At 38.4% G+C, this 12,006-nt stretch overlaps 1 protein-coding gene across 1 annotated transcript in view; it reads left to right on the top strand.

The window, feature by feature from the left end:
• The first annotated feature begins 1,772 nt into the window (after positions 1–1,772).
• The window catches only part of Nckap5 (NCK associated protein 5), a 927,122-nt gene continuing 916,888 nt past the window's right edge, over positions 1,773–12,006 (top strand). The window contains exon 1 of the mRNA XM_074070593.1: positions 1,773–1,925. The gene's annotated coding sequence lies outside the window, so the exon portion shown is untranslated. The remainder of the gene's footprint in view (positions 1,926–12,006) is intronic.

Genomic DNA, 12,006 nt, shown 5'->3' with positions numbered 1-12,006 from the left:
GAAGTTAAGAATTCCAGCCAGTTGCTGGCTCATGCTTATAATCCTAGCTACTTGGGAGGCTGAGGTCAGGAGGATTGTGATCCTAGAACAGCACTGGCAAATAGTTCCTGAAACCCCATCTTCAAAATAACTAGAGCAAAATAGATTGGAGGTGTGGCTCAAGTGGTAGAGTGCCTGTTTACAAGCACAAAGCCTGGAGTTCAACCCTCAGTCCCACCAAAAAAGAAAAAAAAAAAAGAAATTTCAAGAGGTGCCAGTATAGCACAGCATTAATCCAAGTACAGGTACCTTCTGAGAGCAGGGTTCTGTGGGACTGTGCAGATTGCACACACATGGAGCTGGCCCCAATCCTTGCTCCCAATCTTCTGTTCTTTTGCTTTGCAGAAGTGCTAGTTTTCATCTGTGAGCAGCTCAACAAATGCTCCCAGGCAACTTGCATGCATCATTCTTTCTCTTGTACCATCTTGTTACAAACCACAGACAATTTTATTGAAGTGAGGAAAAGTCATCCTAACAAATTTATCAATGTTCCATAGAGAAGCATCCTCAGGGTGCTAAGATCCTACTAGATAGGGGCTCTTAATGAGGGGTGAGCGTCAAGATAACCTGGGATACCTAGGGATTCTAACTCTGTAATCCCAATTTCCATGTGCTATCAAAATCAGAGGTCAAGAGCCACATGAAAACAACTCCACGTGTCTTGTTATTTTCTATATCTTATAGCTCGTTCTATCATTTTCTTATTTTTGAGACATATACGCATATGTGTATGTGTTAGTATGTACGTGCTCCCCCACCCCTTGATATCAGAAACCATTTAACCTGACATTTCTTACAGTTAGTCTGACTTGCAAGTTCTGTGTGGTGATGATTATCCATTTTGACTCAGGCTGAATTTATCTGGGGCTGGATCTAGCAGAGGCCACAAACTAATTATTGCAACCAACCAAGAAAAAAAAAAGGGAATGAGGAAATGCCACAGTACTGACAGTATTTATTGTAGCATATGGCTAATGTATAAAGAGGTAATAGAATGATGTCTCTCAGGGGATCTTTCAAAAGGAAAATTACTTGAATTAACTTTTCAGCCAAACCGAATTATGCATTATACCCCTCCTGTAATGCTATACAAAGTCAATGTTTGTGAAGAGCAGAACTGGGGGCTATAAATCAAGCCTTTCAGAAGAACTGTTGTGTCTGCAGGGATTTTTTTTCCCCCCTTTGCTTTTTTGGCTTTTAGATGAATGAAGAATTTTCTCAGCAAATTATTAATTACTCCTCCTTGCCTATAGAATTGAGTTCACTGTAGTTATGTAGGAGTCAATGGTATTCAAACTGCAGCTTTTGATGAAGTAATCGGCTGTTCTGGGGCCTCTTTCAGCTGCCCTGGGCGTGCTTCACATGTAAACGACTGCCAAATGGATTCTTTCGACATTCCAGCCAATTAAAATACATTTAAAGTGCAGCTGGTGGAGAGGCAAACCTTGTGATTGTGAGGAGAACTACGGGGCAGTGAGACAAAAAACAAACTTTGTAGAACCCAGCCTGGGCAGCCGGCAAAGCAATGAGGTCCTAAAAAGAAGCTATCTTTAGCTGTTGTCAGAATCAGAGATGTTACTTGGAGCACCACCTTAAAAGACACAAAAGAGGGAAGCATGTTTGTTAGGGTGTGAGTTTTCTCTCCTTGCCTCTTGAAACTCAGTGTTGGCTGGTTGCCCAGTGTGGTGCTGCATACAAATATTGACAGAACACAGCGGTGTTTGTTAAACCCAGTCTGGGGAAGCCAGTGATTAAAACTCTTGAAGGAAGATCCCAGAACCCCAGGAACTCTCCTCAATAGGGTTAGAACTTTGATCACATGAAAGAGAATGCAATCAGTGAGCTAAAGTGAAACATTCAACATCCCTGGCTGCTATGCCTTTTCGGTAAGGACAGAATTTTCCTTTCCTTTTTTTCCCCCTTGAACGTTGATATTGGTGTAGAGGAGTGTCGCCAGTGTGGTCAGTGCTCTGGTCTGGAGCTCTGATTTGCAGAATGCAAGGTTTGCCTTGATTTTTCTGGAGGACTTGAGGCGATCACGCTCACTGTGTAAATAGACACAAGGCATTACCCAGCACTTTCCCAGACTTCTGGATGGCATCTTTTAAGGGTTTGCCTTTGCAGATTTGTTCCAGTACGTGCTGCTGTGTGTTCAGGTGTGTGAAGACTGACAGTGAATAGATTCTTCCTCGGAACAAATAATTATGATGTCCCTGCCGGTTTAATTTTTATTTTCATTTTAAATCTTGTCTGGTTTGTTCTGCTGCCAGCCCCACACCTATGCATGGAAATAATGTGGTTTGGTTTTTGTCCTCTTGAGCTAATATTTAATCAAATCTAAGCATTCTGGTTTCCTAAAGCAGAGCCAAAATGTTTGGAAATGCCTTGATTTATGGTGACTTTCACTGGAGATGCTGCAAACTGAGAAATTTGTTTCGAATCACTCTTTTCTCACACTTTAAGGAAGCAGGTAGAATTGCATGATATCTGGTGCTGCTACCTCTGTAAATAGCCTACTCTGGTGGTCATGTTCTGCCGCCTGATTTAAACACCTGAGAACGCTGCTAAATATGGATGAGCAGGACGTGCATTCTTACCTATCAACTGGCCAATGAAAGATGATCAGGCTTCCTGATTGTCTCCTATCGTAGCTGGTCACGGGTGCCCTTTCTGGCTTCAATTTTGTTCATTGCAAACAAAGAATCTTGCACATTTCACGGTGCTGGATCACATTGCCTGGTCCTGAGCACAGTTAAATGCACTTTTTAATCTTTAATGTGCCAGTAGCTCTGAGGCCATGCCAAGTTGAGACTTTCCAAAGTTCTCCAAGCTACCTGCTGCCAAGATAAACAGTGGTAGGCCCAGAAGGGATATTTTAAGGAAACTTGCAACAGCAAAGTTTTACCCATTAAGTTTGTCATGAGTTGATGAAAGAAATCTTAAATAAGAGATTTCAGAAAGAACGGCCTTAGCGCTGTACCCTCTGTGTGAGAGACCTACTGAGGAGAATGGGGAGAATCCATCGGCTCGTACACACAGGGGTCTGCGTGGCACTGTGTGCGCGTGGGGCTGTGTTTATGAAATGGTTGCTGTGTGAATGGGGACATGTGCAAATTTAGAAAGCTTTCCCATCTGTTGCAGTATCTGAGCCTAGAGAAAAACAAGGCTACACATGTGGTGTGCTGCCTATCCAATACAATCATTTCAGATATACTGAAAGAGCCACTGATGGGTGATGGTCCATTTGGACAACAAAATGCAACTTGGTACAGAAGAATAATAAAATGATACATCTCTAGCAACAGGGCAGCAAGGTGATATTTTGACTTGGAGGATTCTGTGACCTAGGTTTGACTGTTCGGATCCACTGTGGCCTCTTAGGGCTTTGGGTTACCTGTCAGGCTAATGCAGGTGAATGGTGTGGTGCCCATCCCTTGGGGATGCAGGTAAGAGATACATTCCTGGGTGCCAGTGCCTTTGGACACAAGTCCTATAAGCAGGGACTTCATCCACTAGGATTGCTATGAAGGACACTGATTTAAAGTCAAAGCTGCAAAGAATTTACAATTATTTGCAGGCATTATTGTGAGGCAGAATCAAGAGGGAGAGCCTCAGTTAGTCAAGTGGTGCCTTTAGCCCAATTTCCTTCCTGTGGTTTAGAACAGGGGTTGACAAACAACAGAATAGAATCTGTCTACTGTGTGTTCTTACAGATAAAGTTTTATTAGAACACAGCCACACCCATTTGGTTATGGCTGCTTTTTCACTAATACCAGAGTCGAGTCATTTTGGCAGAAACCCCACGGCCCCACAAAGCTTAACCACTTACTCTCTTGTCTGTTGCAGGAAACCTTGAGAGGTAGACATAGAGAACAGGACTTCTCAAACTGTCTGTGGTGAAAGACCACACTTTTGCCAGGCGTTGCTGACACATGCCCATAATTACCACCCACTTGGGAGGCTGAGATTGGGAAGATTATGGTTTGAGACCAGCCTGGGCAAATTGTTCATGAAAGCCTGTTTCCAAAATAACCAGAGCAAAATGGTCTAGAGGTGTGGTTCAAACACTAAGGTGCCTGCTTTGCAGATATGAATTCCTGAGTTCAAACCCCAGTCCCACCAAAAGAAAAAAGGACCACAGTTTTGTTTATAATTTTTAAATTTCCAATCTATTGTGCATGGATAGATTTATAAAATATGATAAACTGTTACTTGAATTTTGTGGTGATGTCAAACTGCTATGAAATTGGTATGTACTTATTAATAATTTTTATACTTTATCTCATTGTGATCAGTAGCAAATAGTTTACAGACTGGCATAAGTCCATGGATCACACTTTGAGGAACTCTGGCCCCTGCTTAGTTTTCCAGCCTCATCTTGTGTCATTTGCCCCACGTCTCTGGTGAGGCAGAGTTTGTTGAGGAGGAAACTCAACAAACTCTCCCACACCTTTCGGCCTTTGCTGCTGGGGTTTGCTCCACCCAGAAATCTCTTTCTGGAACGCTTCTCTTAGCTGCTCCTTTCCTTAGATCTCTGTTTAAATTCACTTCATCAAGCAGGTCTCTTGACCACTCCACCTGAAAGATATTCCCTTGTCATACATCTCTCTTTCTTTAGAGCACTTATTACAATCAATACTTCTTATTTCTCTTAATATTTATTATTTATCTTCTTGGCACTTATTACTCAGTATTGGCCAGTATTCAGTAACAGATAACATAATCAATTTTACCTGATTTAATTAGAAAGGGGTTTCATACTGGCTTTAGAAGGCATACAAACTCTTACAGAAAGAGTGGGGAACAAGCAGAACCTCAACAGTAATGCTTGGAACAATGTGACAGAATTTACCACAACGTTTCTGTCACTACCATAAACCGAGAAATATGGGATCTGATGCCACCACTGGTAGCTCCATGGTCACACCACTACCTTTGCTATCATCTCCTCTACCAAAGTAAGCATCTCTGTTTCATGAAACACATGACATGAGGGACAGAAGACTGGAGCTTTTGCTGCAGATGTGAAATACCCCCAAAGCTCTCATAAAAACAGCAGAAGCGTAGAGCTGTAGTTTGGATAATGTTTGTTTGCATGTCACCCAAGGGTACATTGTAATTGATGGCTTGATCTGCAGTGTGGCACTATTGGGAGGTGATAGAACCTTTAGGAGGTAAGACCCTGTGGGAGTTCCTTAGTTTATTAGGGGATTATGGTACCCCAGCCCATTTTCTTTCTCTCCATCTCCTTCTTGGTATGAGATGTGGTCTCCCACTGCAACAAGGACTCCTGCTGTGATACGTCACCATATACCACCCACACACAATGGAGCTGATGGAGGCACCATGCCTTTGAATCTCCAAAGCTGTGAACTAAATAGGCCTTTTCTCTTTATATGTCAGTTGCCCCTGGTATTTTGTTATACTGATAGAAATCTGAGGAATACACAGAGCATCCCCCTCCTGGTCTTCACTCAGTCCCACTATAGAGGTCTCCTGGGTAAAGTATGCATCACAGCATAACTCAAACTATGAGGAGGTCAGGGAAATGCCTGACTTAAAATCTTTACATTTTAGAGCTGGGTGTGATGATGTAAACTTGTATTCCCAGCAGTTGGAGGCAAGGGGACCACTGGAGTCTGGGAATTTGAGGATAACCTGGGCTACTTAGCGAGACCCTGTCTCAACAAACAAACCAACCAACCTTAAATTTTTAAGTTCTTTAGTCTCAATGTTGGAATGGAGTCACCAGAATCTGCTCTTTCCTCTACTGGGAGGCAGTTTCAATAGCGTAGAGACCTTATCTTCCCGTTTGTCACTCTATATCGGTATTAAAATCAATCTCTGGCACATGTATTACTCATGCACAATAAGCATTGATAATATGAATGCAGGCATGAACAAATAACATGTTTTCAGGAGGTCTGTAACTTATGAGAGGGTACACATAAAGGAGATTCGTGTATATGATTCAGCCTGAGAAACATCTCTATGGTGGGAAATAGTCTTATAGGCAATAGTCTCACCTGGGAACCATGCCTTGTTTTTTTAGGGTTGAAATAGATTCATGTAGTTACTTGTAGTTAGTCTGCTCAGGGGTAGGAGTATTCAGGTTACTACCTGATGCTGTCATTTATTGAGGGCTTATTATGAGCTCTGCTCTACAGAACAAGGTACATGTGAGCACAAAATCCATATAAAGCAAGCATTACCACTTACAGAGGGAAAATAGAGGCTTTTCCAGGTCAAGTAACTTCCCCAAGTCACAGAGCTAGTGAATTTTGGAACGAGATTTAATTCCATGACTTGCTAAAATCTTAAGTTTGTGCTCTAAGTCTTTAGTTGAGCCCCACATAAAATTTATTTTTCTGGATGTTGTCCTTTGACCTAAGAGTTTCCTGTTTGGGTTCCATCCTAATGATGGGTTAATCTATTGCATTAATCTACTTCATGTCTCAGTAAGGTACAGTCTAGTTATCTGGATTGAGATATCAGAACAGGGCTCTGCTCACTAATGAACATCACTGGATATCAGTAATGAACCTGTGTGTCTGTAGATAAGGGTAGGAGTAGGAGACAACTAGATCCACAATGATTAGGGTGTCAAAAAGTTGCTCTTCCTACAAAACTCCTAGATGGTAGAATACTTCCCTTATAATTGGACAACCCTCTACATTCATGCTATATGCTGGATAAAAATTTCAAGTCTTTGAGTTCTATTTCGTTGAAATTCTACTTCACATGATCTTCATTAAATACAGAGATGTTTGATAATAAGAGTAAATTGCCATTTGATAACAGAAATTAAGATGAAAATTATTTTTGCATTTTAAGTTTTAAAGGGCTCAAAAAGATGCATCTGAAGAAAGATGCCCAACAAAAAGGTATGGTAACCCAGAAATATTATTTGACAGCAATGTACATGATGAGATTAAACCACCTACAGTCCTGTTGCTAGTCTCTAAAAAGTTCTAAGAAGAAAGAAGCACTTCAGAAATGGTGTAAGGACTTATGGAAAACCTTCTCTTCCATAAAACAAACACTGACAAATTGTCAAAACCAATGTTTTCAGAACTTAAAAAAGTAAAGGCTTGCAACAAAGTGAGGAGTACAAGTTCAGTAGAAAAAAAAAATCTACTGTGAAAGCCAATCATCTAGAAGTCACTGGAAGGAACAAAGTCTCATTGCTGGTTTCACCTATTTGTCAGCTAGGCAACCTCCATTCTCAGTTTGTCCTTATTTGATCTAACTCAGTTAATACAAAGACCTTTTCCCTGAGACATTTGTCATCAAGCATACCAATATACACAGTATGGGAGTCTGAGAAGGAGGAGAGTAAGAAAGGGCAAAAGGAATATTTAAAGAAATACTAGCTGAAAATGTACTGCATTTGATGAAAGACATGAATGTACATATCCAAGGAGCTTGCTAAACTCCAAGTAGGATAAACTCAATACAAAAGAATATTATACTGCTGGGTACCAGTGGCTCAGGCCTATTGTCCTATCTACTTGGGAGGGTTGAGGTTTGAGGCTAGCTCAGGCAAATAGTTTCAGAGACTCAAACTCCAAAACAACTAGAGTAAAATGAACTGGAGGTATGGCTCAAGCAGTAGAGTGCCTGCCTTGCAACCACAAAGCCCTGAGTTCAAACTCCAGTCCCACCCAAAAAAAAAAAAAGGAGAATATTATTCTACCAGAATAGATAATTAATTCTTTCAACTATAAAAAGACAAGCAAATTAGTTAAAAATGGCCAAAAGATTCAAGTAGTCATTTTTCTGAAGATATACAAATGTCCCAGGCATATAAAAACATGTTCAACATCATTACTTTTTTCCAAAACATAAAGCAAATGACATAGCACTGTATACCAACTATGATTATTATAATAAAATCAGTAACAAATGTTAACAAGGACGTGGTGAAATTAGAATCTTTATATAAGGCTAGTGGGAATGTAAAATGGTACATTCACCTTTGAAAGAGTTTTGTAGTTCTTCAAAATGCTAAACATAGCATTCCTATATGATTTAATAATTCCATTCCTAGGTATAGAGCCAAGATGGTCCCTAACATATATCCACATAAAAACTTGTACACGAATATTTATATATACAAGCATTATGAATACTTGCTAAAATAGAAAGCATAGAAGTGTCTATAAATTGACAGATGAATAAACACAATGTGGTATATCCATATAATGGAGTATCATCCAGCCACATAAAGGAATAAAATAATGATTCAAGCTATCATATGCATGAACCTGGAAGACAATACACTAAGTGAAAGAAGAAGTCAGACTCAAAAGACTTTTTGTAAAATGTCTACAATAGGCAAATTCATTGAAAGATAAAGTAGTGTTTTTTAAAGACTAGGAAATATATATACATATATTTTCTTATTTTCACCTATATATAAAATATATAATTTTATGTATTTATATAACATGTGTATATATATAATTTTTTACATGAGATCTCACAATGTATCCCAGACTGGCCTCAAACTCATGATCCTTCTGTCTTAGCCTCCTGAGTGCTGGGATTACAGATGTGCACCACCACCTCTGCCTATAGTGATATATTTTCAGTGAACTATGAACAAGATAGATTTTGGCCAAATTTTAAAAGAGATAAAGATTGCATGTCTCTCTCTTTCAGTTCTACCAAAATGTAGGATTCCTATAGCAGGATCAACTATCACCAGTTTCTGTGGTTCATGTGCCAATCTCTTTTATGTCTTTCTTGGCATCTTGTTATAATATATGATTAGATATAAGATGAATCATCAGTAGATAGGCTATTTCATGATTTATTGGTGTAGCTTTTATGGAAAGTATTTTATCAATGTATCTTAGAGTGTTTTAATCTATCCTATTCTAATGTGATCCATTCAAATAAAATGTATGTACAAATACCTACTTGTAACGTTATTTATTATGCCATTATTTTTTAATGGTAAATATGTAAAATCAGTAGGAATATGGTCAAATAAATCAGGGAGTAGAAAGAACTCTTACACAATCAATAAGAAAAAATACTACCTGAACAGAAAATAGTTGAAGAAAATACAGTGCAGTTCACCAAGAGGAAATATAAATGGCCAAGAAGCATTTGAACAGCTGCATTACCTCATTAGAAATTGAAATGATGTAAATGAAAATAATGAGATATTATTATTTTACCTTTTATTAGCAAAGATGAAACTACCACCATTAATAAGGAATGAAAGCAGAAATTTTCATTCACTCTTGGTAAGAATGTAACCAAGATGAATTTGAAAGCAGAATACTTTTGACTCAGCAATATAATTCTAAGAGTGTATCTTTTAAAAATAATCAATAAACCTACACAGAGTATGAATAATTATATTTATCATAGTGATACTTACACAAGTGAGAGCTGAAAATAATTCAAAATCCATGATCCAGTGCTAAATAAATTATAGTACAGCTACACAGTGAAATACCATGCAGCTATTAAATAATTGGAGTAGATCTAATTGATTGGAATTATGACTAATGATATAAGCGGAAAATATAAGTACGCTTTGAACTCATTTTTGAAAAGTTCTGTCTTTAACATAAATGAATTTGCTTTTAATTCATGAACATTAACACTGTAATCAGTAAAATATTAAAATATAGTCTCAAAATTCACCACTGTGAATCATTATTCACCATTTACCAGTGAGAATCAAAAAATAAAATGTTATTTCCATAAGATGAAATGGTACACCTCAATTTGATAGTGATTTTGAAAAATAGCCAATTAAAAAATACACCAAAAAATACCAGAAGAAAATTCATCAATTGTTAACTGTTTATCTATAATAAATACCTACACCAATAATTACAGCCATAACCAAATTATTTATAATGAACACCTATTATTTTTATATTCATGAAACTGAAAAAAGTTTAAATGATTATTGTGACTAATTTCTGCCTGCCCTCTCTCTTTTTCAGCGCCTTAGATCAGAATACCATAGTTACATCTATTAAGAGAAGATTTTAAAAAGTATATGCCAGGGCTCGTGGGGATCCTTTGCCTACATGCATAAAAGAGTACATGTTGTACAAACGAGAAATACGTTATAAGCTGTATTTGTTTTAGTTATGGTTTTTGTCAACTATGACCAAATACCTGACAGAAACCACTTAAAGAGGGAAATATGTATTTTGGCTCATGGTTTCAAAGGGTTTAGTTCACAGTTGCTTGACTCCAAGCACTTGAGTCGAACATCATGGTCTTAGGAGAGTGTGGTTGAGGAGGTTCTCACCTTACAGAGGACAGGAAGCAGAGAGAAGGGGAATTAGGCAAGGACAGGAAGGAATTAGGTAAGACATTACTCCCAAGGACACATCCACAGTGACCTACTTCCTCCAACAAGGCCCCACTGCTTACATTTCACCACCTCCCAACAATGCCATCATGTTATAAATCCATAAAGGACGAGCACATTGATTAGGTCACAGCCCTCATGATCTAATTGTCTCTAGAAACACCATCACAGACACACCCAGAGGTGTGTTTCACTAATCTCCTAAGTGTTTCTTAATCCAATCAAGTTGATAATAAAAATTAGATATCATATAAACCAGTTTAAAAGTTATAACCATCATGTGTGCTGCATGATGACATTTCAGTCAGTGATGGACCACATACATGAAGATGGTCCCAGAAGATTATATCACTTTGTTTTTAGCCTTAGGTTTTGTAAATACACTCTGCAGTATTCTACACAATGAAAGCATCTATCAATGCATTTCTCAGGATGTATCCTCATTGATAAGCAATGCATAAATGGTGTATGGAAATTTGTGTAATAGTGGACATTTTTGATATTGACAGAGAGTTTTTTGTTAGTTGGGTCTTATGGAGGGTTAGAGGAAAAGGTCATATACACACTTAAAACACTGCCGTGCAAAAAATTGGGAAGGTAGATTTTTTTTTTTTTTTTTGCCAACCCACAGTAGTCTAGTAATTTCTTCCCCCCAAAAAATCTTGAATTGATTTAATCCTATGAACTGTTTAAACCTCCTTTTTCTTTGGCTTTTGCAACAATCCTAGTTTTGAAATGAGCAAATATTTGCATTTAAAGATAAGGAAAATTTTTCAGACAAGTTAAGTACATTGGTCAAGGTCTCCAACTAGAATATTGAGGAGCTAGAATTTGAACCCACATTTTTCTGACAACACTGGTTAGTTCTGGCTATTAGGGTGGGTTGAATATTAGTTTCCTGACTCCATGTCCAGTTGTCTTACTATATAGTATGTCATTCTGTTCTTCTCCTAGGAGCTTATGACACTTACCAGATAGCCCTAGAATTGAATCCCGATCCATTCTGAGCAGGGCACCTGTGGGCAAAAAGAAAGGAAGATTCTAGTTCAGGCATTGACTATGATAAGGCATGACCAGGAAAAGAGGCATGGGGAGGTTGGTAACTAGGTAGGTAGGGCCTGAAACTCAAATATAGCTGCAAAAAGGTATACACGTAACATGCATAACTGAAGCCTTCCAGAAGTGAGAAAGCCAAAATCAGATGCAAAAAGGTATACACGTAACATGCATAACTGAAGCCTTCCAGAAGTGAGAAAGCCAAAATCACTGAGCTTACTGTGGCAGGAAGGCAGAGATCTAAGAAGATGTGGGTGAGCTGGGGAACATCTCCTACTGAATGTCTGAAGGACTCAGTTGTTAGCTCAGTACCAGCAAATGCTGCTGGAAATAAATTGGATCTGTGTTTTAATTTCTTTCCATTATTCAGAAGAAGCTAGAAATTTGATTTTTAGGTAAACTCTCCACATTTTAAATTAATGAAAACATAAAACATTTTGGAAATAGACCAAAACATATGTGAAGGTCAACAGAGGTGCCCAAATTGCTGGTTTATGATTTCTGGAACATGTTTGGTCTAAGGGCTTAGTAGGATCTTAGTAGATCAAATTCAGTTTCTGCTT

Source organism: Castor canadensis, chromosome 4 (genome assembly GCF_047511655.1).
Source record: "Castor canadensis chromosome 4, mCasCan1.hap1v2, whole genome shotgun sequence".
NCBI classification, from domain to species: domain Eukaryota; kingdom Metazoa; phylum Chordata; class Mammalia; order Rodentia; family Castoridae; genus Castor; species Castor canadensis.
Note: the sequence above shows the minus strand (reverse complement) of the source record. Positions and strands in the feature narration are given on the sequence as shown.